The sequence below is a fragment of the Delphinapterus leucas genome, chromosome X, assembly GCF_059928025.1.
Source record: "Delphinapterus leucas isolate spDelLeu-1000000601 "Yukka" chromosome X, BTC_Dleu_Yukka2, whole genome shotgun sequence".
Taxonomy (NCBI): Eukaryota; Metazoa; Chordata; class Mammalia; order Artiodactyla; family Monodontidae; genus Delphinapterus; species Delphinapterus leucas.
This window is the reverse complement of record NC_143150.1, coordinates 95,495,946-95,519,648: the sequence shown is the minus strand read 5'-3', so window position 1 is coordinate 95,519,648 and position 23,703 is coordinate 95,495,946.

The window sequence follows — 23,703 nt, the reverse complement described above, 5'->3', positions numbered from 1 at the left end:
TACTAACTTTGGGTTTTGTTTGTTCTTCTTTGTCTAATTCCTTTAGGTGTAATGTTAGATTGTTTATTTGAGATTTTTCTTGTTTCTTAGGATAGGATTGTATTGCTATAAACTTCCCTCTTAGAACTGCTTTTGCTGCATCCCATAGGTTTTGTTTGTTTTTGCTTTATTTTTTTTTTTTTTTTGCGTTACATGGGCCTCTCACTGTTGTGGCCTCTCCTGCTGCCGGACGCGCAGGCTCAGCGGCCATGGGCCACCGGCCCAGCTGCTCTGCAGCATGTGGGATCCTCCTGGACTGGGCAGGTGGACTCTTAAACACTGCGCCACCAGGGAAGCCCCATCCCATAGGTTTTGGATTGTTGTGTTTTCGTTGTCATTTGCCTCTAGGTATTTTTTGATTTCCTTTTTGATTTCTTCAGTGATCTCTTTGTTACTTAGTAACGTATTGTTTATCCTCCATGTGTTTGTGTTTTTTACGTTTTCATCCCTGTAATTTATTTCTAATCTCATAGTGTTGTGGTCGGATAACATGCTTGATATGATTTCAGTTTTCTTAAATTTACCGAGGCTTGATTTGTGAGCCAAGATGTGATCTATCCTGGAGAATGTTCCATGTGCACTTGAGAAGAAAGTGTAATCTGCTGTTTTCAGATGGAATGTCCTATAAATATCAATTAAATCTATCTGGTCTGTTGTGTCATTTAAAACTTGTGTTTCCTTATTAATTTTCTCTTTGGATGATCTGTCCATTGGTGTAAGTGAGGTGTTAATGTTCCCCACTATTATTGTGTTACTGTTGATTTCCTCTTTTATAGCTGTTAGCATTTGCCTTATGTATTGATGTGCTCCTATGTTGGGTGCATGCATATTTATAATTGTTATTTCTTCTTCTTGGATTGATCCCTTGCTCATTATGTATTGTCCTTCCTTGTGTCTTGTAACTTTCTTTATTTTAAAGTCTATTTTATCTGATATGAGTGTTGGCACTTCAGCTTTCTTTTGATTTCCACTTGGCATGGAATATCTTTTTCCGTCCCCTCAGTTTCAGTCTGTATGTGTCCCTAGGTCTGAAGTGGGTCTCTCATAGACAGCATATATATGGGTCTTGTTTTTGTATCCATTCAGCGAGCCTGTGTGTTTTGGTTGGAGCATTCAGTCCATTCACGTTTAAGGTAATTGTCAATATGTATGTTCTTATAACCATTTTCTTAATTGTTTTGGGTTTGTTTTTGTAGGTCCTTTTCTTGTCTTGTGTTTCCCACTTAGAGAAGTTCCTTAAGCATTTGCTGTAGAGCTGGTTTGGTGGTACTGAATTCTCTTAGCTTTTGCTTGTTTGTAAAGCTTTTGATTTCTCCATCAAATCTCAGTGAGATCCTTGCCGGGTAGAGTAATCTTGGTTGTAGGTTCTAATACATCCTGCCACTCCCTTCTGGCTTGTAGAGTGTCTGCTGAGAAATCAGCTGTTAACCTTATGGGAGTTCCCTTGTGTGTTATTTGTTGTTTTTCCCTTGTTCCTTTTAATAATTTTTCTTTGTCTTTAATTTTTGTCAGTTTGATTACTGTGTGTCTTGGCGTGTTTCTCCTTGGGTTTATCCTACCTGGGACTCTCTGTTTCCTGGTCCTGGGTGGCTATTTCCTTTTACATGTTAGGGAAGTTTTCAGCAATAATCTGTTTAAATATTTTCTTGGGTCCTTTCTCTGTCTCTTCTCCTTCTGGGACCCCTATAATGTAAATGTTGGTGTGTTTAATGTTGTCCCAGAGGTCTCTTCAGCTGTCTTCATTTCTTTTCATCCTTTTTTCTTTATTCTGTTCCACGGCAGTGAATTCCACCATTCTGCCTTCCAGGTCACTTATCTGTTTTTCTGCCTCAGTTTTTCTGCTATTGATTCCTTCTAGTGTATTTTTCATTTCAGTTATTGTATTGTTTATCTCTGTTTTTTCTTTAATTCTTTTAGGTGTTTGTTCTTTAATTCTTGTAGGTCTTTGTTAAACATTTTTTGCATCTTCTCGATCTTTGCTTCCATTATTTTTTCCGAGTTCCTGGATCCTGGATCATCTTCATTATCATTATTCTGAATTCTTTTCCTGGGAGGTTGCCTATCTCCACTTCTTTTAGTTGCTTTTCTGGGATTTTATCTTGTTCCTTCATCTGGTACACAGTCCTCTGCCTTTTCATTTTGTCTGTGTTTCTGTGAATGTGGTTTTCGTTCCACAGGCTGCAGGATTGTAGTTCTTCTTGCTTCTGCTGTCTGCCCTCTGGTGGATGAGGCTATCTGAGAGACTTGTGCAAGGTTCCTGTTGGGAGGGACGGGTGGTGGGTAGGGTGGTGGGTAATGCTGGGTGTTGCTCTGTTGGGCAGAGCTCAGTAAAACTTTCATCTGCTTGTCTGCTGATGGGTGGGTCTGAGGGTGGGTCTGAGTCCCCTCCCTGTTGGTTTTTTGGCCTGAGGAGACCCGGCACCGGAGGCTACAGGCTCTTTGGTGGGGTTAATGGTGGATTCCGGGAAGGCTCTCATCAAGGAGTACTTCCCAGAACTTCTGTTGCCAGTGTCCTTGTCCCCGCGATGAGCCATAGCCGCCCCCAGCCTCTGCAGGAGACCCTCCAACAGTAGCAGGAAGGTCTGGTTCAGTCTCCTATGGGGTCACTGCTCCTTCCCCCGGTTCCTGATGTGCACACTACTTTGTGTGTGCTCTCCTAGAGTGGAGTCTCTGTTTCCCCCAGTCCTGTCGAAGTCCTGCAATCAAATCCCGCTAGCCTTCAACGTCTGATTCTCTGGGAATTCCTCCTCCCGTTGCCAGACTTCCATGTTGGGATTCCTGATGTGGGGCTTAGAACCTTCACTTCAGTGAGTGGACTTCTGTGGTATAATTGTTGTCCAGTTTGTGAGTCACCCACCCAGTGGTTGTGGGGTTTGATTTTATTGTGATTGCACCTCTCCTACCATCTCATTGCAGCTGCTCCTTTGTCTTTGGATGTGAGGTGTCTTTTTTGGTGAGTTCCAGTGTATTCCTCTGTATACATTGTTTAATCTTTTAAAAATCCTTTGGAGATAGATAGTATTGGGTTTAATTAGTATCCCTATTTTACCAATTAAGAAAATTGAAGTTTAGAGAGGTTATGTGAATTGGTCTAAGATTGTCTGTAAATAAGGGGTTTTGTCTGTCAGATTACAAAGTTAATTACAAATTTAACATCATTTTGTCATCAGAGGCTGGGGCCGGGTAAGGATTTGAGTTGTATTTATCTTTGATTTTTCTCTTACTTCCAGCTCCTTAATTCAGTGGCTGGCACACAGCAAGCTCTCTATCAATGTCTATTGAATGAATGAACAGGTATGGCAGAGCTAAGTGGAGTGGGTAGGGAAGAACACTTTAAAGAGTGATAGAGGATTAACAGGGATGACTTTGGGGTTTGAGGTGAGAAGAAATCTTGCAAGAAGTTAGAATTGTCTTTCACTAAATTAAAAAAAGAAGACAAACAAGTTAATAGATAAGGCACATTTATCTCTTCAAGATCCTGATGTCAGTTCCTTTGGATACGTCGAAGCAAGTGGGATTACCCAATAATATAATAGTTCTATTTTCAGTTTTTTGAGGAGGAACTTTTGAGGTGTTAGATAGGTTGATGGCATAGATTGTGGTGATGGTTTCATGGATGTATACTTATCTCCACATTCATGAAGTTGTATGCATTAATTAGGTACAACTTTTCATGTGTCAAAAAATTAAATAAAAAAAAAGTTAAGTTACATTTAGAAAGCTTACACTGTGGGGGTTCCACTCAGGAGTATCAAAGCCCAGGTCCCTTGTGGTAGATGTGGACATCTCTGAGGTGTAACTCACACTCCAAAGTTCTCCTACTGGGTCAGAATGCAGCTACTCTCTGAGGGACTTGACTAAAATCAACCCCACATCAGGCATCCCAACATGGAGGTCTGGCAACGGGAGGAGGAATTCCCAGAGGATCAGACTTTGAAGGCTAGTGGGATTTGACTACAGGACTTCAACAGGACTGGGGGAAACAGAGACGCCACTCTTGGAGGGCACACACAAAGTAGTGTGCACATCAGGGACCAGGGGGAAGGAGCAGTGACCCCACAGGAGACTGAACCAGACCTTCCTGCTAGTGTTGGAGAGTCTCCTGCAGAGGCTGGGGGTGGCTATGGCTCACCACGGGGACAAGGACAGTGGTAGCAGAAGTTCTGGGAAATAATCCTTGACGAGAGCCTTCCCAGAGTCTACCATTAGCCCCACCAAAGAGCCTGTAGCCTCAGGTGCTGGGTCTCCTCAGGCCAAAAAACCAACAGGGAGGGGACTTAGACCCACCCATCAGCAGACAAGCAGATGAAAGTTTTACTGAGCTCTGCCCAACAGAGCAACACCCAGCATTACCCACCACCCGTCCCTCCCAACAGGAAGCAACCCGCTTGCTTGGCTTCCTCCCCATCTCTGTCTTGCTTCCCCCACTCCCTTCCTGGCTTTGCTGGAGAGCAAGTTCTTATTAAATCAATTGTCCACAAATCACCAACTCAGGGATATGCTTCTGGGTAACTCAACCTAAGCCTAGGGGCTATTCTAGACCAGTATGCCTGGGCACTGATGGACACTCAATAAACACATATTAAATGAATGAATGAATGAACAAAAGAATGAATTCTAGAGGTGTTCTCCCTCATGTCAGATAGCCATAGGATTATAAAGTCTTAAAGGTTCTCCCTTCCTTATATCCTTCCCTCTTTCCTTAGTTTAGGCCTGCCTTACTCCTCACCTCCTTTTAGTGGTTTTCTAGTCCCCTGTAGTCTACCCCTTCCATTGCTACCACAAATTCTGCACTAATCCTGAAGTTCAGAGCATCTGTCACTCATTGTCTTAAACTCCTTCTGTAATTTTCTGTAACTTGCAAGGTCAAGGAAAAATTTCTTGCTAATTTGGCACTCACTTGCCCCTCTATGTCACCTCTCCCTACTCCCTTACTCTAGACATGCCCTTTCCTCCAGGCACCCTGAGCTACTTGTAGTTTCTGGAGCATGCCACTCTTAGTCTTAGACTGTTGCATTTATAGTTGCCCATATATTGTTTCTTTATTTTTTGAGATGCCCTCCTTTGGGTTCCTACTTTGATGGCTCCTTTGAAAGGATATTTCCTAAGGTCAGTATTTTAGATTTGTCCTGTCACCAGGAGAGCTCTTCTTAGCTGTCTCTTTCCCCATTTCTCTCCGAACTAGCTGGCCTACAATTTAGCGTATATCTCCAGTGAGTCTACCAATGTCCTCCCAGCTGTCTTTCAGCACAGCTTCTACTACTTTTGAGAGTGCCTTTAGGCTTGAACTTCTCTACTCTCTGTTCCAAATCAAGTCAGTTCCTTCAGCGGGGTTTGGAACTCTCTGTACTATGGCCTGCTTCCCCTGAGGCAAAATCTCTTAGTCAGGGCTCTGGTGCTGTTGTTAAGAGTTAATGGCTTACTTGTCTGTGAGTGATACCCTTGGCTTTGGGAACTGAATGCTTGCTGGATGGAGGGGTGAAAGCAGCCCCAGTCTGCTAGGCTTGCCTCTCTTGGTATGAAAACCCTGCAACATGATCTGGGTTAAGGACAGTTGGAAACCCACTATTCTCAGTGGCAGTGAGCCCCAGGTCGTGCTTCTGTCCCGTGAGTGGGGGCTGGGAAGAAGAAGGGCGCCCCCACCTCTGCCTCACTTACCTAGAAACTAGTCTCAGCAATAGGAATTCTTTGTTCTTGAGTGCACCTGTCTTGAGCAATTTGTCATTTAATTGGGAGGTAGAAGGGAGGGCACATATTTTTGTTTATATACTACAGACTCTTATAGTTCTTACTGAGTTTTAGTGAACTTTCTTGAATAAGTGTTTCTTCATTTGCTGTATGATCATAGGGCCGTTTCCAGAGATAGTAAATGGTTGTTTTAAAAATAATTTTCACCAGTTTAGCTGGGGAGTGGGTCCATGGAGTTACTTGTGCTGTCATGTCAGAGGTTGAAGTACTCCAATAATTTCATTCCTGAACATAGATTATTATTTTTTACACAATCAGATTCTGGCTGTATGAATTTCTACCTTAATGTTGTCCTCTAATTAGCACGTACAGAAAATTGTTAACTCAAACGCCTCTATAGATTAGGACTATCTGTAACTTTAAAAAATGAAAAAAAGGTCAAAATGTGTTTTAAAGCACATTTCAAGACTGTGAGTAATTTTAGAATTTTTAATTGAAAATATAGTATAATGGACTTTCTGATAATTTATAAAGCCAGACTAAAATCTGCATTTGCTCTCTCCCTTCCAACTCTGAGCCCATGTTTGGAATTCCCCTTTTCCTCCTCTGTCACAATGGTGATGGTCCAGATTCTTGTTGGAACTTAGTTGCTATGGGCATCATGGCTATGAGCATCTGCTGCTGAGATATTTGCTCTGTTATCCATAGGTCAGTGCAACCTGTGGTCACACATTGCCCTGTGTGATCTGACCTAGACAGAATTGGATTTTGCTCTGAACCTTTGCCAGTCATGGGGTAGCAGGAAGACTGCTTTCACCGTCCAAGGACTAAGTCCTGTTCACTTACTCCAGAATTTCTAACACTGCCTTCAGGAGTTTAGTTTCAGGGGAGCTATTTCATGGGTGACTGCTTTAGCTGTCATACACATGAGTGCCTCCACATAGGCAAAGTCTGTTATTTGGCAGCAATAAACCTCTCCACAAATAAAGAACAATCGTATTCATGTCAGTTCCTAATTCTGTACTAATTTAGCCTATGAAAAACACTGCAGAAATGAAATTCACATACAACCCTCCAAATAAATTTAATTATTAACTCCCCCTTGCCCCTTCATTAAATCTTCTTACTTGAGCCCACAGACTTGGGTGCACAAGAGACATTGTTTTGCATTCTTTAATTTTTCCAAAATCAGTTGAAATCTGACCCTTACTCTCCATCCTGCCTGGGCTATGGGAAATACTATTTCAGGTGTGACCAGGTCCTTGTCTCTCCCTCCCTTGGGCTGTGTTGAAGCCTGGCTTTTATATCACATGATTAATTCTGCCTCGTGTTTAAGCCTAGGCTGCTTCCAGGTCAGTCAGCCACTGGGGTCTTCGCTGGGGCTTCTGGTGCTGCGGTGTATCTGTGTGTGGTTCCCCAGCCTCCTAGAGGCTCCCCAGCTTCTGCTCATTGAGGTCCTCCCTAGTTCAGGGGTCAGGGTTCCATCCAACACTCAAAGATGTGTTTTCCTTCTCTGATTTAGCTGCTTCCTCTCTTGGAACCCCAACCCCAACACAAGGGGAGGGGCTTTTCCCTTTCTCCTCCTTTTGAGGGCCTAATTTAATTGCCTCAATTATCTCAAGGCTTTGAAAACAAAAGCCAAAAATTGTACCTAACTCCTACCCTGCTTTCTGCCATGTAATAGCACCTCCCCCTCTTGCCTGCACAATCTCCCCATCTCCCGGGCAAAAGAATACAAAGGCTTTTCTCTTTTCTTTAGGGAAGGGAAAAATTCATTGAAAACGATCATATTAGTGTATCCATAAATATTCCTTCCATGGTTGCTAATAGACTATATGGACTGCTTTCTCCTCTGTGCTTGCCTACTCTCTAGGGGAGTTTCTTAGTGAGATGGTTAAAGGAAGAGAGAAGGAAGTAAAGAAGTTTCGAGAACTAAGATAATTTAATGCTAGATGAATGATGGGTTTTGGAATTAGTAATCGATAGCAAGCTGTATGTGCAATGATATGAGGTGTGAACAACATTTGGTAATACTTCAGATGTCCTTTCCTCCCTCTCCTCACAACTCTGGGGCCCACACTGACCCCCTGTGTCCCTTCAGGTGTTTGGTTTTTGCCATAAAATACCTGATGTACTTTCCTGGTGGTTTCCCAGAGGCCCTGTGACTCTTTAAAAGTCTTCCTCATCAGCTGACTGATTCCTGCAATTCCACCATTAGAGCTATATGTCTTTTAAGTGGAAATAGCCTAAGAAGGTTGTATCAGTTTCCTAGAGCTGCTGTATTAAACTACCACAAATTCAACAACAGAAATTTTTTCTCTCACAGTTCTGGAGGCTAGAATTCCGAAATCAAAGTGTCTGCAGGGCCATGCTCCCTCTGATGGTTCTGCAGGAAACTCTCCACTCCTTTCTCCTAGCTTCAGGTGGTTGCCTGCTGTTCTTGGCATCCCTTGGCTTGCAGCTGCATCACTCTAATCTCTGTCTCTTTCTTCCCTGTCTCTCTCCAAATCACTTTCTCCTTATGAAGATACCAGTCATTGGATTTAGGGTCAGCTCTAGTCCCGTATGACCTCATCTTAACTTAATTACATATGCAAAGACCTTATTTTCAAATAAGGTCATATTCACAGATACTGAGTGTTAGGACTTGGACATATCTTTTGGGGGGATGCAGTTGAACCCACAACAAGGGTTTGCATTAAATTATTTATAGGTACTTATAGATTATGTCGACTGAAAAATATGCACAACCTAAAAGTTGAGAATTCTGCTTTATTTGGTGGACTTTCTGAGGACTCAGGCCTGGGAGGCAGCCTCTCAGTTAGCTCTGATGGACTGCTTTGAAGTGGTAAGGGCAGAGCCAGGATATATAGGAGTTTTTGCAACAAAACCCAGATATTCAGAACATCAAAAGATTACTCTTAATTAAAGAAAACCAGCCATCCCAAGTTAATGAATTTAGCACTTTTCTATGTATGGGAAGATGCAAGGGTCTGGGCTGATTGAAATCATTCCTTTGATATACACCTCAGCTATCTAGGGCCAGTATCCTGTTCTTTCCCATCTTGAATCCCCTTAGGGTGCACCGTTGGGGGGCAGATGCAGTGGCTGGTGGCTTGATGGCTTGGCATCCTTTGTTTGCTGATATGGAGGCAGCATTTTTCACTCACAGTTAGTTTGAAGGAAACATTTTTAGCAGGCTTTCTTTGAGAAGGAATTTTCATCTTCTCTGGGACTTGATGGTGGTGGGTGGGGCAGGGAGAAGAGCCTGGGGGTATGCTGCCTACTGCACTTCAATGCTGAGGGTTGCGTCTGCTCTGGTCCTGTGATTTCTCTCACATTTTGATCATGACAAGTAAGAGGAGTCTGAGAAGACAAAGGAGCTGTAACTGGACAAAGAAGCAGGAATTAAGTGATTTTGTTGGAATTCTAGATGCATCCAAAGGCAAGTAAGTCTTGGTATAACGATCCATGATTTGAGTAAAATGCCTTTCTCTAATTTGAATCGTTTTGAGAGGTGAATGAAATCTCACATTCATAAGTTTTAAAATTTTGCCTTATCTTTTCTTCATCTTTGGTTGTTTCGTAATTGAACTATGAAACATTTGGCTTTGGGTTTCCTTTAATGGGATTTGTTTTATAATCCTAAGGAACGATTGGGTTGTTACTCCTTTTCAAATGTATCCATCTTAATTATTTGACGATTAGAAAAACTGTCAAAGTGTCAAAGACAAAACTAAGGCACAATTAACAAAGGCTGTTTATTCATGAACTTTCAGCAAGGGAAGCCTTCTGTAGGTTACTTTGGTTTCAGCAGGGGTTCAAAGTTTAGAGAGGAGAGTTAGTTTGATAGTGGAAAGTTAGGAAATACGGAGACAGTTTCTAATTGGCAAGCATTCTACTGAAGTGGGATTTTTGGAAGCAGGGGAGACTTTCTAACTGTCTTTAAATACACCTAGCAGTCCCTGGTTGGCTGCCAGGGGGCAAACTAGCAGTTTGGGGACATTTTAAAAGAAGAAGGATTGTTTAGTGTTGGGGCGGAGGGTTTTATGTGGCTGGCTAGTTCCTGGAACAAGTGGAGGCCGATAGGGTGCTTTTTGCAGTCAAATTGCCATCGTGGCCCTTATTGGGGAAAGGGAATCTGCCATGGCAGACAGTTTCCCAGAAGTCATGAGAGCTATATATATTAAGTGATAGCTTTAGATAATACTACATTCCGTAGTAATGGGATGTAAAGAATAAGATAGACTACTAACCGGCAGCTTGAAACAAAGCTGAATTTATTTGCTTGCCTGGCAACACTCAAATACTAGCTCAGCAATACTCTCTTAGCGGAAGTAAAGGTCTAGATATAGATATGAAAAAGAAGAAAGTGCAGCCAAATCTGGCCTCTGTACCCCAACACCAAATTAATTCTCGGAGACAGAGTTTTGGGTGAAGTAGAAAAGAATAGCTTTATTGCTTTGCCAGGCAAAGGTGGTCACAGTGGGCTAGTGCCCTCAAAACTGTGTGTCCCGACCTCGAGGGGATAGTGAGAAGTTTTATAGTAATGGTTCAAAGAGGGCGTGATCAGCTGGTGGACATTCTTCTGACTGGTTGGTGGTGAGGTAGGTGGCAGTCAGCATCATCAACCTTCTGGTTCCAACTGGTCTGGGGTCTACTCATTGTGGGCAGCAGACAGTTAACTTCTCCCACCTGGTGGGGGTTTCAGTATCTGCAAAACAGCTCAAGGGGGCTTCCCTGGTGGCGCAGTGGTTGGGAGTCCGCCTGCTGATGCAGGGGGCGTGGGTTCGTGCCCCGGTCTGGGAGGATCCCGCGTGCCGTGGAGCGGCTGGGCCCGTGAGCCATGGCCGCTGAGCCTGCGCGTGCGGAGCCTGTGCTCCACGGTGGGAGAGGCCAAAACAGTGAGAGGCCCGCGTATCACAAAAAATAAAAAATAAAAAAACAAACAAAAAAAACCCAAAACAGCTCAAGGATGTGTGTCCCTTGAGGGGGAACCAGGATCCTGCCCCAAAGTTGCACTATTGTGTCTTTTGACTGTTCCTCCCTTGTCTCTGCATCCCTTCCCTTCCCTAATTAGTAACTGTTTGAACCTGCCCCTTTGGAACTGAGGGGTGAAGCCTATTTCCTGTAATCAAGAAATGGGGGACACAGAAAGGCTTTTGTGCCCAGGAGCCCCACAGAGTCCTGCTTGGTATCAAAAGTACATCAAATGTACAACTGAAGCAAGCTTCTGAGTTCAGGTTTCTGGTTGGCTCATAAAGAAGGTTGTAAACTCTTCTATGCGAGTGGCCACAATTATGTTTTTCATTACCAAGGGTCAGAAAACCTAGTTTCCAAAAATCCGAGATAGGATGTATTAAATTCCAGGGGGTTTAGATGCATTCAGTGGAATGCTCATATGCACATGCAGGAAGCTCAACAAATTTTTCTTTTAACAAGGAAAACTTATATCAACATTAAAGAAAGTTGAAGCCAAGAAAACATCAGTAATCTTACAACCCTACCCTCTCATACAATGTTTTATTTTGGGGTATGGCTTTTAAGTTTTTGTCCAGTAAGCACACATTTAATAGTTGTAAACATACTCTACGTACTGTTTTGTATTTTGTTTTCTGACTTGACAGTATCCTAAAATAGTTTTCCATGTTACTATGTGGTCTTTATTATTAGGATTTCAATGGCTATATAATCTCCCAAATGGAAATATCAGTATTTATTCACATCTCCCATTTTTGAATATTTGGTTGTTTCTGATTACCTGTGTTATGTTTATAGGGCAACAGTGAACATCTTTTTGATTGAAGAATTTTTTTCTTCTTTTGAATTATTTCCTTAAGATTACTTCCTCCAAAGTGAGCATTTGCGTCAAAGGGAAGGAACATCTTCTGTCTCTTAATGTGAGGGGCCACATTTCCTCCAATTTCCCGTGGATGTTCCCTTTACCCCCACCCCACCCTAGAGCAGTAGATGGGTGCCAGTTTTACCCCAACTTTGCCAGCATACATTGTTCTTGCCATCAAAAAAAATCCTGCTAATTTAATAGCGTAAAATGACACCTCAAAATTACTTTAAATTGTTCTTTCTTTATTTGGGAGGATAAGCATTTTCTCATATCTTTATTTCCTAATGTTAATTACCTCTTTATGTTCTTTGTTCATTTGAACAAAGATAACGCATGGCCCTCTTCTCAACCTATTCCAATCAAGACTTAATGAAAAGGAATGCTCTTCTGTTCTTCACCTTCTGCATGGGGTGGTTGCTTACAGCAAAAGCAGTCTTTATTTTAAAAACCTTCCTTTTGCACTTCAGTCCCTGTAATATATATAAATAAGAGTTCTTTGGCATACTTGTCCTTGATGAAAAGACAGATTTCTGTTGTCAAAAGAACCTTCCAAGAATAATACAAATGTCTTCAGCTTCTGATTATTTTTTCTCAGCCAAATTAAATGGCATATTTTAACATCTATGATCTATTTAGTCAAGATGTGTGCCTTCTAGGAATGACTTATACAAAAGTGTTCCTCCTAAATTTTCTTTGATTTGCTACCAATTGCAATCAGTTGATCCCTTTGTACCTCTCTACCCAGCACCCCTTCCCTACCCTGATGTTGCAACCATCGACTTATTTTCTATATTAGAAGGGATATATCAGTTATTAATCACAAGCACTTTTAAGTGTTTTCACTTTTCCATTGACTCTTTGTTTTAGTGGAGATTGATTATCCAGTATTTCCACTGTAGGAGGAATGAATGTGAGCAGAGTCTTGTACATTTAGCCCTACTTTGCGATTTCATATAAATACCATTATCTACCATTCATAGGGCTTGCCCCAAAGTCAATACATAATTTTTTTTTTTTTTGTGGTACCCGGGCCTCTCACCGTTGTGGCCTCTCCCATTGCGGAGCACAGGCCCCAGACGCGCAGGCTCAGCGGCCATGGCTCATGGGCCCAGCCGCTCCGTGGCATGTGGGATCCTCCCAGACCGGGGCATGAACCCGTGTCCCCTGCATTGGCAGGCGGACTCTCAACCACTGCGCCACCAGGCAAGCCCAATCAATACATAATTTTACCATCAGGCAAATTTTTCTATAAAGGGCCAGATAGTAAATATTTTTGACTCTGCTGGCCACATAAAATCTCTCCTTCTTCATTGTCACCATGATTGTCGTCATCATCATCATCATCTACAATCCTTTAAGAACGTAAAAAACATTCTTAGGTCTGGGCCTTACAAAAACTGGATGTAGTTGGAATTTGGATTTGGCATATGTCCTGTAGTTGGCCATCCCTGATCTAGAAGAATTCAGAAAAAAATTAAGATTATTATTTTTTTTCTTTGTGAGTGAAGTGATGCATGAATAGGATTAGTTAGCTAGTTTTTTTTTTTTCTTTTTAAGCAATAATAAGAAAGCACATTCATGGCAGTGAGGATGGGCCTCATCTGAATGGTTAATATTTATCTTAACATAGCTGTTTTTGAGTAGTTGGTGGTATTTTCTTAAAAAAAGAAGAAGCGGCCAGATAATATTTGGAGCTTGGGTTTATTTTCTGTACTTCTTCAGGAAAGTCTTGCAATAAGTACCAAAATGAGTACGCTTCCTGATGGTGCTTTTGGAAACCTAGTGATGATCATTGTATTTAGAACTGAATTAAAACATGGGCACCAAAAGGGCTTCATAACAATGTATTTTTCCCTTCTTAGATTTGTACCCCCAGAGTGCTAATCAGTTATGCTTTACATTGGCCAGAAGGACTTATTGCACAAATATGTAAGTGAAGATCAGTTGTGGCACTGGAATTTTACCTTATAATACATTTCCCAATAGATCACATAATGGAGCATCTCTGTGAATTTTTCTTGTGTAATACTTTATTTGAATTTTTTTAACATCTTTATTGGAGTATAATTGCTTTACAATGGTGTGTTAGTTTCTGCTTTATAACAGAGTTATTTGAATTTTTTAAAGTAACTTCTTACTTATCCAGCAATTCCACTCTGAATAACACAGGTAGGATTGCGGAAACTGGCCAAAAACAAATAATAATAATAATTCAGTCTATTAGTCTGCTCAGGCTGCCATAACAGAATACCACAGATTGGGTGGCTTAAACAAGAGAAATTTATCTTTTTTACAGTTTTGGAGACTGGAAGTTCAAGATCAAAGTGGTTTCTGGTGAGGTCTCTCTTCCTGGCTTACAGATGGCCATCTTCTTCCTGTGTCTTTACATAGCTTTTTCTCTGTGTATGTAGAGAGAGAGGGAACCCAGATGTCTCTTTCTCTTATAAGGTCACAGTCCTTTTGGAATAGGGCTCTACCTTATGACCTCACCTAACCTTTATTACCTTTTTATAGGCCCCATCTCCAAATACAGTCACATTGGGGATTAGGGCTTTAACATATGAATTTGAGGGAGGGGACACTAATTCAGTCCACAGTACAGTCAAAACAGATATTACAGAGTTCATCTGTTTACTTCATTCTGTAATCAATTCTAAGAAATTGTAATTTTATTTCTGATGCTGAAAACTTGGCCTCTGTGCACCGTTGCTGAATCGAATCTTGGTGACAGAGTTTTGGGTGAAGTAGAAAAGAATAGCTTTATTGCTTTGCCAGGCAAAGGGGGACACAGTGGGCTCATGCCCTGAAAAACTGTGTTTCAACCTGGGGAGATTTGGTGAGGAGTTTTATAGCAATCGTTCAAGGGTGGGGTTGCTGTTAAGGATCATGGTGTGGGCAGGGCCTGTACTCCTTTAATCTGGTCTCAGGTGGTTTCCTGATGAGCTTCTTGAGGTTATCAAACTTTGATCTTCTCTGGAATGAAGAATGCTAACATCTTCCATTTGTTGGGGGTTTAGTTCTGTAAAGAGCTCAAAGATATTATGTGTATCCCTTTAGGGGGAACCAGGACCCTGCCCCAAGGCTACACTATTGTTTCTTGGCTGCTCCTCCCTTGTCTCTGTGTCCCCTCCCTTCCCTGATTAGCAACTATTCAAATCTGCCCTTTGGAACTTGGGGAAGGTCATGGAGGCTGGAGTCTATTCCCTACAAACAAGAAATAGGGGACACGGAATTACATTTAGAATAGATAAGCAACAAGGTCCTAATGTATAGCAAAGGGAACTATATTCAATATCCTGTGATAAACCATAATGGAAAAGAATATAAAAAAAGAATGTATATATGTGTATAACTGAGTCACTTTGCTGTACAGCAGAGATTGGCACACTGTAAATCAACTATATTTCAGCAAAAAAATGTAAAAAAACAAAAAAGAGAAATGGGGGACATGGAAAGGCTTCTGTTCCCAGGAGCCTCACAGGGTCCTGCTCAGTTTCTAAAAGCAAACTGGAATAAAGAAGAGGAGCTGCTATAGGGAGACATAATGGCTGACTGCAGATAGGAAGGGACATTGGACAAGAGACTGCCTGGGATCAGGGGACTAGAGAAAAAATAGGAAAAGAAGATTCAAACATCAATTAGCACAATAGTCTGTGGCCATGGAATGCAGAGGTAAGTGGCCCTACAGATTTTGCAAGAACCTGAGGGCATCACTCAATAGAGCTGCAGGGCAGTGAATGCAAATGACTAAGTCAGTACGAAAAGTCTCCTGTTTAAGGAGGAAAGAATGTAACACATTATAGGTAGGATAGTTTGGGACAAGCAAGTGTGATTGTTTAGAACCACAAACCCTTAACTCCTTGGAGAGGTCTTAGGCCATCTTTACTGTCTTTTCTTACCGGGGAGCAGGGTTCAGGAGCCACATTGCCAGTAAGGTTCAAGACCCATACTACTGTTACTGAATGCAAGTTTGTATGCCCTGTGCACAGTGAGGCTAAACAAACTGAAACGTCGGAGTTTGGAGCAGAGAAAGGTTTATGGTAGGGCCAAGCAAGGGTACCAGGTGGCTTGTGTTCAAGAACCCCAACCGACCTCCCTGATGGTTTTGGGGGAGAAGTTTTTATAAGCAAAATTTGGGGTGAGAGCTTCAGGGTATGTGACTTTCTTTTGATTGGGGTGGGGTGAGGAAACAGGGCGGTGCTCCAGGAATCTCATGCTCAGCCTGAAGTTGCCATCCTCCACCTGGGTGGGGGCCTTAGTTCCTGCAGAAGAGCTCAAAGATATTGTTATGTATATCCCTTGAGGAGGAACCAGGACCCTGCTTTAATGCTGCACTATTGTTTCTTGATTTCTCCTCCTTTGTTTATGTATTCCCTTATTTCCCTGATTAGCAACTGTTTGAATCTGCCCTTTGGAACTCAGGGAAGGTCTGGAGGCTGAATGAAGCCTATTTCCTACAAGCAAGAAATGGCGGACACAGAAAGGATTTGTACCTGGGAGGGCCCCACAGAGTCTTGCTCAGTTTCACTACCAGGTTGTCTGGTGTATCTGTTCTTCCCCTTTTCACTCCTTACCTCTGCCCAGAGGAATCTTGCTCTAGTCTGGGTCCTCAAATCTTTCTTCCTTTATTTTTTTTCCTCAAACTTTTGTTCTGTATTCTGGAGTCTCTGTGTTCTTCTAGGTCCTAGGGGATTACTCTTTTGGAAACCGAAGCTCTTTTAGGAAACTTGTAGACAATTTTGCCTTTTAGTCCCCCCTCTTGCAGCCAAGGAACTTAAAGCTAACTCTGAGCTTGAATGGGATGGGGGCAGGGGAAAACTAAGAACACACACATTGTTTCCCAGACTCTTCATAACAGTCCTTTGAGGTAGATACTGTTACCATCCTCATTTGCTGGAGGAGGAAACTGAGGCTCAGAGAGGTTAAGTTGCCCAAGGTCAAATAGCTAGTAAGTGATGAGGTGGTAGAGCCAGGATTCAAACTCAGTTTTGTCCGCTCCTATGCCTGTAGTCCCTTCCACATATCCTCAGAAGAGAGGAGTTTCCTATCTGATGTGATAAACTTTGTAGAAATGAACTCTGCATTAATTTCTCTACTTAACAAGTAATAGGCACTTCTGCAATCCTACTTTATGAGATCTCGTTATTTTCCACCAGCAAACCTTTGCTATGAAAACAACTTGCCTGAGAAATGGGGCTTGGCAACTGGAGCCAGTCACAGGAAAAACCAACATCAAAACATGCAGACCATGTGTCCCAAATGGTTGGACCTTGTTGGGAATTAAATAACAAGATAGGTAGACCAAGGATACCTCTTAATTGTACAAGTCCAGGAGCAGTATTTAATTTCATTTCCTAAAAGAAAATGATAAGCAGTCTGTGTAATTAGAAATTAACTGCCATACTCTGAATTATGCAAACAGCAGAACAGGAGGAAAACATTAAGCAAAAATGTAAAAAACAAAAAAAACCCAGAAAAAAACCCCTCTTGTCAGCATTATTTTTACTTAAACTGAGTCTTCATGGTTGACTTTTGCACAGAGAGCTTTTTATTTTCTTCCTATGTCCGTGGTGTTCTCCATGTGGGAGCTGATGGTCTGGATCCCAGATTCAAGAGCTGGAAGCTTCACCCTGCTGAAAAGTTTAGGCTGGCTTCAGTCAGCAGGCTGAGGCTTCATCAATGGCAACACCTCTTAGCCATATGTCAACAGATAAACACTATAATAGGAAACAAATGCAGAAAGTGAGTCATAGCTTTCTGTACCCTCCTTAGGAAAGTTGCATTAGTCATACAATGAAGGAATATTCACCCTTTTCTCTTTACCTTTGTATAAAACCTTCTCACCCTGAGTTTCCAAGACTACTTGCAAGCTCCTTTGGAAGCAACAAGTGACTTGGATGACAAGTTCCCAGTGCAAGAGGATGTGACCACCACAGACAAGAACAACATGAAACAGCAAATAAGCTGCCACACAACTGGTTGGTAGATTCAGAGGCCACCCTTTCTCAGAGTTTGGATTTGGGGATGCTTCATAGGGTGAGGTAATCATATAAACAACCAGCTGTGGAAACTAAATAAGCCTTTTCAGAGTTTCCACTTTTGCAGCTGTGGAAAAACATGCAAAATTAAGGTGAGTTTGGTATGGGGGCCTATTGTTAGTGTCAACGGAAAAGAAAAATGCACAACCTAAAAGTTGAGAGCTCTGTTTTATTTGGTGGACTTTCTGAGGACTCAGGCCCGGGAGGCAGCCTCTCAGACAGCTCTGAGGGATGGCTCTGAAGAGAACAGGGAGGAGCCAGGATTTGTAGGAGTTTTTGCAACAAAAGCCAGGTAGTCGGACCATCAAAAGATTACTGTTAGTTAAAGAAAACCAGATATCTCAAGATAATGAATTTAGCACTTTTCTATGTATTCGAAGATGCAAGAGTCCAGGCTCAGGGAAATCATTCCTTTGATATGCAGGTCAGCTATCTAGGGCCAGTTTTCTGTTCTTTTCCATCCTGAGTCCCCTCAGGGTTCACCCTCGGGGCATTGGTAGTGGCTGGTAGCTTGATGGCCTTGGCATCCTTTGTTTGCCGATATGGCAGACAACATTTTTCATTCACATTAGTTATAGAAGGGCCTTCAAGGATTGAAACCCACTGTATTTTAGAGAAGAGTTGATTATCCCCACTACGTCTCCATTTAGCAGACTGTTTTGGCCTATTCTTAAACTTGGAAGGAATGGATGGCACTTCTCAGTGGATTATTGCCACCATAATTTCATGGTCCTGTTGCAGAAAGGGGGACCCCTTCCAGGGCCCGAGATTGGGCTCTTGTCTAACACTCGGAAAAGAATTGTCTGAGGAGACACAAGTGCTGACAAAGCAAGAGACTTTATTGGGAAGGGGCGCCTGGGCGGAGAGCAGCAGGGTAAGGGAACCCAGGAGAACTGCTCTGCCACGTGGCTCACAGTCTCGGGTTTTATGGTGATGGGGTTATTTTCCGGGTTGTCTCAGGCCAATCATTCTGACTCAGGGTCCTTCTTGGTGGTGCGCCCATCAAGCAGCCAAGATGGATTCCAGGGAGAAGGATTCTGGAAGTTTGGTAGGACATATGGACTGGCGTCTCCTCTCTCCTTTTGACCTTTTCCGAATTCTTCCGGTTGGTGGTAGCTTGTTAGTTCCACGTTCCTTACCAGGACCTCCTGTTCTAAGATAACTCATGCAAGTGGCTATTGTCTTGCCTGGCCAGGGCTGGCGGTTTCAGTCGGTGTTTCCCCTAACAGTCCTATCCATTGAGGCCCTCATACCAAATATTTAAATTACTTATTCCATCCAATCAGCAACTGGTAAGTACTTTGTGATCCTAGATTTGGCTAATATGTTTTGTTCAGGGTCTAACTGAAGGCCTCTTAGCCATAGTTTGCCTTCACCTCTGAAGGGACTCAATTTACTTTTACCACGCTGCCCATGGGGTATCTCAACAACCTTATAGTCTCGCACAGTCTTACAGGCAAGATCTTAAGCACATCTAACTTTCTCTAGGAGTACAGGTATGACATCAAACTGATGCCATCTTCCTCCTCTGAGACTCATTTGGGACACTTATTCAGGACATACAAACACAAAAAAGGTATGGACCATTGCCCTACACATAGTATAGCACCCTGACACTTAAGGTTTTGAAATTGTCAAGAAACAGTTGTTAACTCTTTCAGCACCCACGACATTAAAATCAACCCAGCATCTTTTTGGCTTTTGGTTCTGGAGGCAATGTATTCCTCATTTACAAATTTTACTTAAGCCCGTTTATGCTGTTACCTATAACTTGGTCCACTTTAAATGGGGTTACCTACAACAAAAGGCTCTGGAATCTGTCCAAACTGTAATAAAACAGGCGCTCCTGTTAATGCCCCGAGAGACTCCATCACTGTAGAGAATGTAGCGACCTCGCCTCATGCCTCCTGGAGTCTCCGAACTATCCACAATGGTCATAAATTGCCAATGCCTTCTGGTGCAAGAAACTGCCCTCCTTGCCCACATGCTATACACCATCAGAGGAAAAAGTACTGCTCGGGGCTTCCCTGGTGGCGCAGTGGTTAAGAGTCTGCCTCCTGCCGATGCAGGGGACACGGGTTCGTGCCCTGGTCCGGGAAGATCCCACATGCCGCGGAGCGGCTGGGCCCGTGAGCCATGGCCACTGAGCCTGCGCGTCCGGAGCCTGTGCTCCGCAACGGGAGAGGCCGCAACAGTGAGAGGCCCCCGTACCGCAAAAAAAAAAAAAAAAAAAGTACTGCTCGGACGCTGGGCCCTTCTGAAGATGGAGGCTCTCAGACCCCAAGCATGTGACCCTCTGTACTCAGCTGACCATTATGCCTTGGATCATGAAAGCAGCACTCTGCAAGCTTGGCATGGCCCCCAAGGTTGCGTTGCTACCAGATGGAGCCAAATCTGGGGTCTTCTGGTGCATTCCACCTGCAGGAGTGGGGAGCCTCTCCTTTCCTCAGTTCTTTGCCAGTTGCCATGGAACTGGAGGAGGTCATCTCTCTCTAAGACCCTATGGGCTACCTGGGAAGCCCCTTGGAATCAACTGATTGAACAACAGTGGGAGTTCATATACTTTATGTATGGCAGTGCCACTATCATATACAATGGAGCTTGCTGGAGAGTTGCTGTTTTCATCCCGTAGCTAGATCTTACCTGATCAAGGGTAGGACCTCAGCACAATTGGCTGAATTTTAGGCAGTCATGTTAGCAATGGATGCCCTGGCCAGAAATTGGCCCTATTCGCACATTTTACACATTCATGGGTCATTGCTAATTGTCTAGCTGTCTGGCTCGGCCAATGGTAGCAATTCTTTGTCCAAGGATGCCTTCTTTGGGGTGAAAGACTCCGGAAAGCTCTTGCCTCACACATTATAAATGAATGTCACGCGTCTCCACACATACTAAAGCCACAACACAAGGCCTCACCAAGACATCTTTTTTTTTTTAAACATCTTTATTGGAGTATAATTGCATTACAGTGGTGTGTTAGTTTCCGCTTTATAACAAAGTGAATCAGTTATACATATACATATGTTCCCATATCTCTTCCCTTTTGCGTCTCCCTCCCTCCCACCCTCCCTATCCCACCCCTCCAGGCGGTCACAAAGCACCGAGCTGATCTCCCTGTGCTATGCGGCTGCTTCCCACTAGCTATCTACCTTACGTTTGGTAGTGTATATATGTCCATGCCTCTCTCTCGCTTTGTCACAGCTTACCCTTCCCCCTCCCCATATCCTCAAGTCCATTCTCTAGTAGGTCTGGGTCTTTATTCCTGTCTTACCCCTAAGCTCTTCATGACATTTTTTTTCTTAAATTCCATATATATGTGTTAGCATACGGTATTTGTCTCTCTCTTTTTGACCTACTTCACTCTGTATGACAGACTCTATCACCAAGACATCTTTATCCCCTTCAGCGTTCCAGACCTTATTGAGTAACTGAGGCACTCATTTTATTTCTCAAAATATGCAACACTGGGCTCTTGGACAAGTCATTCAAAAGAACATCTACTTCTCTTACTGGCTTTAGGCTACAGGCCTCATAGAAGGCTATAATGGCCTACTTACACAAGTTCATCCAATTAAATGAAACATGGCACATTTCAGTCATCAAACATCAAGGGTAAATGTAATAAAGCGTCTGCCTCAATTTTTGACGTGTGACTCCCGACAGCTTTCAAGCCCACCACTTCCCTTCCCTTTCTACTGCACATTGGGACAAGCCAGTAAGAAAGCCCAGGCATTTATTCCCTTGGTGCTGGTGGGAAGATCAAACTACAAAAGCCCTGGTCCATGTGTGGGAACCCGCACCCCAGCCCTGCCCCCTAATCACGGTTAAACTCCAAGCTAGTTGACCCTTCCTGCTCTCTCGAGCCATTTTTGGACCTCCTTGGGGCCCTGTCCTGCTCCCTGCAGAAAACCTCATTGTATGGATAATCTTTCCAGATGTTCACTGTGTATTGTGCCATCATCTGTGTCGACATCTAAACTGACTTTTGGGTGGAAGTCCATTCTGTTTCTGTGAGATGACCACAAATTATATAATGGCCCCAATATAATAGAAGTTTATTTCTTGCTTGAGTAATGTTCCAATTGGGTATTTCTCATCCACGGTTGGTTTTCCTCCATGTGCTGACCCAGGGACTCAGGTTCCTTCCATCATCTTGTAGCTCCACTATTCCCAAGGACATTATCTTTATTATTTGCATCTCACCATTGAAGGGGAAAGAAAGCATGGAAAAGGTATTCCTGTTTCTTAAAAGTCTTGGCCCAGAATAACATACTTTACTTCTGTTTGCATTCCATTAGGAACAACTAGTCATATGGCCACACCTTGATAATAGGGGATGCAGGGGAAGTGCAGTTCTGTGTGTCTTCATAACAAGTCTATACTATGAGGGAGAGCAAGAATTTTAGTGGATGGCTAACCATTTTTTGCCACAGGGACATCATCCATATTTATTGATATCTGAGAACCTGAAAGCAATGTGGCATGGGAGAGAATGTGCATGTGACAGCTTGGTCTCCAACTACAGAACAACCATTTTTAGGGTGGAATTGTTGAGAATAGGTATTTCAGGTATTTTGGTAGCTTAATATTTGCTTTCTCTTAAGCCCTCCCTTCTTGCTGCTTCTTTCCCCTTTTCTCTTTTTCTACAACATGAATAAAGGCCCAAGTGGCAGGGGATGATGGGGTAGAGAGAGAGTGGCGTGGATCAATCTTGCTTGGCTGTATTAACAGGGGAGGGGAGGGCCCATCCATTCTCCCCTCTCTGTATTGCAGGCCCTAAGCCAGATTCCAGTGAGGCCTATATGTGAAAGCTTTGGCTGCTATTCATGAGGCCTTGAGCTTCTCAGCTACTTTAATTCCAAACAACTCATTTTGAAATTAATTTGGGGACAAATATGTGCTCTATTGAGAAAAGAACCCCCTCAATATTTATTTCTATTTGGCTCCCCTGTATTGACTCCCCAGCTCCTACACTCCCCCATTCTCCCATTTCTCTGTTTTATTTCCCAAGTGTTTAAAAAAATATTATGGTGGTCTAAGAGACTTGATGCCACCCAGATTATCCTTACATTAGGGTATTTCTTGGTTGTTCATATAATCACTTCCACTGTGTTCATGCTTATGTATTGAATTTTAACACTGAATGTTATCACTGCTCCATGAATCAAAACATTAATTACAAGCTAATAAAATAATATTGAGCTGGGGTTGAATGAGGGGAATCAGTGAGCCACAGGTCTTTCATGCTCTCCCTTGGCATATGGATTTAACATCACATCTGATCTAAACACCTGTAGTAGCTAAGCCCACCATGTGCTGCTTTTATTAAAAAAAAAAAAAACCTCCTCAGAAACATCTTTCCAGGTCTCTTTTTCACTTTAATACCCTTTAAATGATGGAAAATCAAATTTTCCCACTGACTATGGCTTTTGTCCCAAATGATAAATGATGGCTTCTGTCTCTTCCCCTCTCTGTCTGGTTCTGAATGATGTTCAGAATAAGCCAGCTCTTTGGACTGCGTTTTTGCTGCTGTCAGGGCGTTTATGTAGGATGTGAGCTGAGCTATGGCAACTGCAGTGATTGGATAACAGCTCCTTTAGAGCTGCGTGCATAGCACAAACCATGATGGGGCTTTTTTTGGTTCTTCCCCAAATAGCTGCAGTTCTTGTTTGGGGCTTTAAAACATTCATGTATTTCCGAGTAAGAGAAGGAGTGGAAAAGAATTGGGCAATTTATGATTTAGAGAATGAGCCTTACTTCATTACACTGGATGTGTGACTTTGGGCAACACTTTTAACCTTTCTGAGCCTCAATTTATCTGTAAAATGAGGAGATTGATGCGCATGAATTTTAAGGTCCCTTCCATGTATGAAATTCCATGTTCTATATCTGGGGCCTTCAAGTGCTTGACTCAAATTGTCTTTAATAGCTTTTTCCTTTTTCTTCAAGTAGGGAATCCAAGAGAGGAATTGTATTCTTTTTACTTCGTGTTCAAAAAGTGAATGAGTAACATTCCCCCATGCTTGGTATGTCCAATGCTGAACTCACTGTGTTCTCTCCAAAACCCCTTCCTCCCCAGCATTCCCCATGTTG